General features: G+C 32.6%; 1 non-coding gene across 1 annotated transcript; it reads left to right on the plus strand.

Annotated features, from left to right (window-relative positions):
• Nucleotides 1–1,601: 1,601 nt before the first annotated feature.
• TRNAS-AGA (transfer RNA serine (anticodon AGA)) lies at nt 1,602–1,683 on the plus strand. Its single transcript has one exon. It is a non-coding gene; the product is annotated as a tRNA-Ser (tRNA).
• The last annotated feature ends 7,048 nt before the right edge of the window (nt 1,684–8,731 follow it).

Here is an 8,731-nt window from a genome sequence, read left to right on the forward strand (position 1 = left end):
CTAATTTAGTCAGTGTTAAATTTGTGATAGACTTGGCTAAGTTAATGTGTTGCCTAAGGCAACTCGGTTGCTTTTATCTGAAATACGGTCGTTATTTCTATTTTCTTAGAATTGTTAAATTAACTATTTTTTAAATATTAATTCATCTCTCTTCTACGTTTAGGACTCAATAAATTTAAAACATTAACATCAAGAAACTTTGTTTTAAAACCGTTGAGGATTGTAACACCCAACTTAAATAATCTTTATTAATTTGCCGTGCAATGCAATAATAGTTTTGAATGAAAGTATCTCATATACCGACTGTCTGGGCGATACTTATAAGGTATACATTTTTAACATAAAGAACTTGATACAATACAGACATTTAAAAAAAAACTAGAATCTATTGATCAACAAAAACGTTATACAAGTTTAAATATACTTTATGTTGCTTAGGTGACGTTCTTTACTAATAAGAACCAAACATTAATATTATATGCATTTCTCATGTAAAAAAAAACCTCGGGTTACCAATTTTTGTTGAATTCTCCCGGTTTTTTGAAAAACTGAAAGGCAAAAATGAAAATAAGATATCAACTTTGATCCCTTGTAAATTCATTAGTATTAACTTTTGAGGTAAGGTCAGTAAGATCCATTCGCTCTTCTTTTTTCTCTATGGGGAATTTGCCTATGCTTTGTATGCTATTACTTAAGACTCATTCCCTATATCACTCTATCCGACACCACAACCGTATAATACGTTAAATTCATATTCTGTTGAGCTTTATCGCTTTTAACAACAGAGATAGAGGTTCACCTTCTAATATCCTGTTTTTCAAACCTTTAAAAACAATTGAAAAAAATTGAAATTACCTAGTTAGCAAAGGTACCAGGAGTTTTAAAATCTAGGCCTTTAAAAGTTATTTCGAATAAATCCGGAGAAAGGTTTCTTAGAGCATATTTATACATCTCTATCGAGGATACCTTTTTACCCTCTAAAAACTACCTTTAAACGACATGGAACTTTCTTTAGCCGCACCACTTCTAAATTACCAAAACCTTGATATTTAGCATATATCCTAACAAAGTTGAATATTTATCTGGCTCGTTGTAAAAATCTAAATAATAAATGTAAATCTGAATCTAAGTTTAGCCTGGTTGTAGGTCAGTTCATAACTATTTTCCAAATTATCCAGTTAATTCAAATTAATTTACCTAGCTGTGTCGCAAACCATTCAAGACCAATTTAATGTGCAATGTTTCAAACACGAAATGTGCTTAATTATGACCATTTCCTTCAACTAACTTTAGATCTAAAGCTATCATTAAATAGATGAAGTTTTAAGTGTCTGGATAAGTCGTTTATTAATAATTTCAATTTCATTAAAGACTCTTCGCTACTGAAAAGTACAAATAGTATTTTTCTCTATTGTCATATGATCTTATTCCTTGTGAATGCTTATTGTATTCGCGTATATATTACATATGCCTATTCTGTTTATCTAAAAAAATGTTTTGAATTTTTGTGAATGTAAAATGTTCATTTCGCTGCTTCGAAACGTATTAAATTGAATTCTTTCACTCTGAGTTTTTAAGAATTTACATTTTCCCTAATATGAGCAGTCGTGGCCGAGCGGTTAAGGCGTCTGACTAGAAATCAGATTCCCTCTGGGAGCGTAGGTTCGAATCCTACCGACTGCGAATGAACTTTTTGTTTTATATTTTTATTTACTTATGAAAAAGTAAAGGTTAATATATTTTTTAAATAAATATTTAAAATTAAAAAATTCTATAAAAGAAAGTAAATAAAAATAAATTCACAATATTCGAAGTTAACATTTCAATAATTTAAAAAGTTCAGGATTATGAATTAAATAAAATTATGTAAATCGTATTTTCTTACGAAGAATCTTCAAATATCAACAGAAATCACAAAACAAATCTACGAAATCCTATTGATGAGGAAAATGCCTATAAAATTTTCTAAAAAACCGAAAGATCTAAAAAAATGTTGGTTGCAGGGTACGTACGTGGTAAAACGGCTTTAATACTTATCGTGTATACAGTGTTAAGATGAACACAGTCTTATATTATTTTATTTTTAGGGGTAAAGAAATAATTTTTGGTACCCTTATAGAGCTCCGTAAACTAAGTATTTTACGATATTTAGCATAGACAAAATATCGTAGCGTCGCCTACTGCAATTGATGAACAAAGCGACTTTTGTAATATTTAGCTTTGCGTTGGAGACATCAAAAAAAGTTATTTAAAAAAGTTGTTTACAATATTATTTTGAGCACATATATAAATGTTCATCGAAAAAATCGCATTTTTAGTTTTTTAATTATCTTGTGTAAATTCCATGCCTCAATTCTCATATTTATCATTATTTTTATTTCTAGGCCATGACTACAAAAACTACGAAAACAACAACAATTAAATTCACAGTTTAATAAACAGATATTTTGTTATTTAAACACAATAGTTGTTTATGTCGTTTCCAGTTTAGCAAGTAAAATTAGAAATGTCCGTCGAACATCTTATATTACGAGAAAAAATTAAAATAGTAAAATCATTTAGAGACAAGGTTCGAGGTAATAGAGAAGTTGCTCGTGAATTTAATAGACGGCAACCACTTCAGCCTGTTCAACATGCAACAGTAGTTAACATAAACAGGTTGTTCAATACTACTGATGGTGTAGTAAAAAAACCTTTTTAAAATGTGGCCTCCTCGTTCTCCAGATATTATGTCTTTAGATATTTATTTTTGGAGTTCTATCAAGGTATCGAAAGTACAGCCTAGAAATCGCAATGAGTTCTGTCAAAGAATTATTGAAAACTGCCATGAAATGACAGAAGCAGATCTTAACAGAGTTGTCAACAATAATCGTAAGCGGATTGAAAAATGCATCAAGCTGGAAGGTGGACTAGTTGAAACAGCTCCCATTTAACCTTACTTTTGATAAATTGTAAAGAGTTTTTTCATTTCAATGTATTAAATTTTGTTGTCTAGATTATTATTTATTTACACAAGTGAATTAAAAAACTAAAAATGCGAATTTTTCGATGAAAATCGATACATAGGCTTAAAATAATTTTGTAAACAACTTTTTCAAATAACTTTTTACAATATATCTAATGCGAAACTAAATCTTAGAAAAGTCGCTTTGTTGATTAATCGCAGTAGATGACGCCTCGATATTTGGCTTGCGCTAAATATCGTAAAATACGTAATTTATGGAGCTCTGTAACTGTGCCAAAAATTATTTCTTTATCTCTAAAAATAAAAATAATATATAATTATATATATAATATATAAGACTGTATTCATCTTAATTGAAACACACTGTAGGTATATAATATATAACACACTGTAGGTATATATATAATAAAACGAAATAGTAAAACAATTGCCCACATTCCGCTAAAATTGCTCCTATTTTTTGGACGAAAGCTATCTTTATTACATCATTTTGTTGACAAAGATGGACCGACGCAATGACCACATATATATGCACATATAAGACGTTAGATGTCATGGTGAAGTCAGTTCCTCCGACTTCCCCGCCACGAATTAGTGCATAATTTTCCAAAAAGGACGGACAAAACTGTAAAAATAACGATACAACCAATTATTCTATCATTGTCCAGCGCTCATACCATCAGCCAAGAACGATCCCAGATAAGTAGGAATGTATTTATCGTTAAGAAATTTGAACTAACATAAGTCTCAATTCAACAAATATAGATTTTCAATTCAATCCTATCCAATATATCCCTTATACACGTTCTGAAGAGCATACATAATCAACTTTAATGACACTAATGACCTTACTTTGAACTACCTTTCGTATAAAATTATTCTCTTTGTCAACATGTTTGGGCCTCTTAGATTGAAAATGCTTCGTTAAACTTATGAGCGATTAATTATCTTTACATATCCCGAAAATCATTCTCGGATAAGTCAATACATTCGGCTTCAGTGCATGACACAGCTACCGTACTTTTCTTTCTAGTGGACCAAAACGCAGCGTTTCCATAAACTTTAAATAAGCATCGTGATATAGATTTTCTATTATTCTGATCACCCACTCAGCATCTGCATATCCCGTTAGGGTAATTTTATTCTTCTACTAAAGAATAATTCCAATTACAAACTTCCTTTGATGTACATCAAAATGCGTTTAAGCCCTTCTATAATCCTTCAGACGATTTACTTTGTAAACAACTACAGATATTTGACTGCAGCACTCAAATCGGGCCTGATAGCCTGCATAGCGTACATTAGACAACCCATCAGAGCTTTAACTGTATTATTATTACTCAAATACATTATACTTTCATTGCTTAATGACCGAAATTCCTAGGTCGAATAAATATTTTAATTATAGGGAAACGAAATTTTTATTAAAACGAGTTTGTTTTTTTTCAAAAGTTTCAATGTTATTTTTGATATTTTATTATCTAACTTGTCAAATTTGATATTTTAACAATGCAATATTTATGTCTCATTATTGCGCTGAACCAACCACTGGCGAATTATAGCCGTAATTTGCACTGGTGCAATTGTGATAATTTCAAGCAATATTGTAACAAACTGAAATATTTCACTTTTGCTGTCGCATTTGAGGATGTGATTTATCAAATCCTCCTCTTAAATGCAATTCTCGCAACGAAAATAAATGTATAATTTTTAATAACTTTACACTCGAGAATTTTAAACTGACAAAGGCGCCAATTTATTGCATCTCTTTTAACTATTTTCCCAAAAATTATAGATAATTTTCGTTGCTATTAATACATTGGTCCTGATAATTGCACTAGTGCCAATAACAGCTGAAGTCGCCTGTAATTGGGTTAGCCTACCAATAGAAAATCAGTATTACATTGTTAAAATATCAAAATCGACAGGTGAATGAAAAATATTATTATTATTTAAATATTTGCTTTTACAAGTGGACACGGGATATCGACCTTTAGCACCTTTTGCCCTTGAAGGTATAAGTATTTTACATTTATATACAATAAATTGGATTATTTAGTTTATTAATGAAAATGCTCGAATAGGGTTGTGTTGGGGAATCGAAAGCCGAAATACTTTGTGAGTCTGATTATGCATAGAGGGTCCAGTACAATTCAGTTGTGAGGGTTGTTTTTCCATTCGTTCTGTTTTTGTATCAGTCTCTCTGTTATCTTTGTCATGTTTGTGCGTTCGTAATGCATTTGGTTGAAAGGATTGTGTAAATGAAAAATAATAAATGCAACCAAAATAATCAATAATTTTTAGTAAATTTGCGTTAATAGAAATTAGTGTCAGTTGCAGTTGCATGAGTGTCAAATTGTAGAAATAGTAAACTCATTTTTGTTGGACGAATTGTATTTAAGAAAAGAATTTCATGAATCTCATACTCGGAGAATACAAGTGTAATATTAAATTATTTGAGGTTCTTACAACATTGCTAAGCGACCAAGGATATTATCGCGATAATTGCACTAGTGCAAATTACCACTCTAATTCGCCAGTGATTGGTTCAACGTAACAATGAGAAACCGGTATTGCATATTTGAAATAACAAATTTGACAGATTAGCGACATTCTTAAGTTAATAAGTTGGGAAAGGAAACAAACTTGTATGAAATATTTCTTGTTCATACAATGTAGTAATCCTACCTTCGCACGTGTTAGGCACAATTTAATCTTTTATAAGTTTAATTAAATATTAGCGCATGGAAAAATCTTTAACTTCGAATACTAACAAAAAGTTTTGACCTTGGTACATACCACTTTGATTTGTAAGCGGTAAAACTTTTACCCGCATTGCGGTAAAGTGCTACTTTCAGCTCGAATGCGTGCAATTGCACTTTACCGCACGCTTATACGGAAAAAGTATATAACACATGAAAATTTTTAAACTATGTACGTTTCTAATCATTTACACTCCATGATTCAGATATGTGAATCTTTTCGGTGCTATTAACAGTCCATGGCGCACTTGGAACTCGTGGACCGTGTTCCATATTGATCTACCAAATTTGAACATTTTATGAACTCCCATAAAAATCATCGCTACCAATCGACGAAGATTACTTTAAAACTCATTATCAACCTTCGCACTCACCAAAAGCGCATCAAGGTCCAACATCCATCTCAACAACTCGGTTTTTTAAGCAGATAGGTCATGGTTCTATCAATCCTCCATTCTTTCTCTCACAGCTTGTACCTGTCAATCAACCTTTTAGCTCACCTCGGATAACACAACAATTTACTACTTTTCAATCCCGATGAAATTAACAGTACCAACATCCAATTCAGCCAGATGAAGCGGATTTAACCTTGACATTTCAAGTTCAGTGTTATCTCAGTACCATCGTAACTAATGTAGATGTTTATTTGGGTTTTGCTTTGGGTTCATTCGCGACTCATTTTGGAAGCAGGATGACCGGTTTTTATGTAATTTATGAGTCCAGTTTATAATCCTGGGTCAATTTTTCAAAATAACGCGGGTCAATAAATTACGACTGATGTGAAATTGAGATTATCTCATCAGTCATTGTTAAGATTTGGATCTAGTGCTTTAATGCAATCAACGTTGTATCACAATCGCTCCTTCGAATGTTGTAGACGCCCCGCAGTTCTATACAATTCTTGCAACACTACAAATCGCAGACTTCAAATAACCGTAAATAACTAGCACTTTCGTACTACTTTCGATCTCTATTGGGAATCCCTAATTGTTTTCATTATTTCGTGTTAGATAATGATGGTGTCTCAGACCCAACGACACCAGCTTTGTAGGCTCAATTGGAAAGGAGCATGTACAAAAACGTTGGTGTATTAATAGGAAGTGAACGGTGGTGTTATGTGAATACCCAAATTAGGGATGGAAGTTTCAGATAATATAGAGAAGCATTTGGTTAATCTGATAAAGTCGTCAATTGTCTAATCCCGTGACTGGTCATCTATGTTTTATCTGGGTATATATCTTTTTACATTCACTGATGCTCTAGTTGAGCCATAATCTTACCTAACAATATGCGAATGAAACGATGATAAAATGCTCGCATAAATTAAGCAAAACCAAAATGAGTAAGAATGATTATCGAAAGGTAAAACCAGGAAACTCTCTCGAGTGTATCATATATCTCTTTCAGGCTCAGTATAGCAATTAGGCACCTACTTAACCACGTAAACCGAAACGAAACTTTCAACAAACTTAAGATCCGGTGCTATGGTGCGCAGTACTTAAGTATACACAACTTTTTTCCAAATTCGGCCTTCGACAGCCTTCGGATTTTTGTCTCAAGGTTGATGAGATTAAATTGAAAGTAGATCTACCAAGTGTGGTTTCGGTGGACCGAGCAGTACCATCTCGACTACTTGGATACGCTTCTTTGTTTATTATTGGTATTTCTTGACAAGCCATTTATTCCAACCACAAGACTACGTACTTCATTTTTTTCTGTCATACCCAAGTTTTTTGCAGCATTAAAATGTTTGCTCTTTTAAAAGCTTTACCTATCTCTTCAACATTAACACCTACCTAATCCACAACAAAATAATAAATGACCCACGATAATAATCAGTGATATATTACTAAGAGTATTGATTCAATGAGTTCTTAGAAGCAGGCAATTAGTTTCTTTAGGTTTTCCAAAGACGAAGAAACCGAGAGTGCGAGGATCTGTGCAGGGTTAAATCGGTACCACCCAGTACAAAAACTATCGACCGTACCGAGGAATTTTACCTTTCATTTAGACTGCAAGGTCGCTGGTTTGCGGACTTGAAGCAAAAATTACCCGCTTGCGAAATGCCCCCATAAATAATATCTGAATATGTTATCGGCTACACAGTAGTTGGTACTGCTAGTGGTTTCGACTGGTACTGTCAAGTATTGGGCAATGTGCTTTTGTGAGGTCCTCGCCATTTAATTTTCTGATTTGAACGTCGTATGTTAATTTGATTTTCTTGTAGATCAAGGTTTCTGTAATGTCGTAAAGCTACAGCTACAGAAACCAACTGTTAGCTCATCAATTTTAAGGATATAGAGATAAGAATTTTTTACAAACATCTATCCACTCATCTTCTCCTTCCACCCTGAAGAGTCTTCAAAACATCTTTTAAAATTTCTAAAAAAAAAAAATCTAAAATGTTCTCATTTTTATTTCTTTTATTGGTTACGATAACTACTAGTCGATTATAGTCAATAGAATCTTACTATCTTTGTTCAGGGTCTGATTAATTCCTCTCTACAGCCATCAATAATCGTACCAAGAGGTTCTTATTATTTCATCACTATCCATCATCGACTATGGTACTACACTATCAATGTATAGTTGCTCTGTTCCATCGATACTTTTAGCAGCCATCAGTATCCTCTTCAAAATAATTTACTTAAATATTCACGACAAGATCTTGAAGCAACGTCAGCATTACCATAGTCTTTTCCATGAATATGTTCAATCTTTCCATCCAAGTCATACTTATTCCGAAAATCTTCACGACCTTTTGACGATTCGTCCTTCATGGTTCCGGAAACTTTTAGGGATAAATATGTAAATTGAGAAAACTGATAATGACCACTGACCATGTGACGATATGAATCGAATATAGAGAGATAATTGATGAGTTGTCGTGTGCACGTAGTTTAGACGATGAATCTCCTCCATTTTATTTATGATCCTTGGGTCGTCCAGCTAAACTATTTCATTACAGAATTCGTGGTAGCAACATAGGATGTCTGAAACAGAC

Source organism: Euwallacea similis, chromosome 15, assembly GCF_039881205.1.
Source record: "Euwallacea similis isolate ESF13 chromosome 15, ESF131.1, whole genome shotgun sequence".
Taxonomy (NCBI): Eukaryota; Metazoa; Arthropoda; class Insecta; order Coleoptera; family Curculionidae; genus Euwallacea; species Euwallacea similis.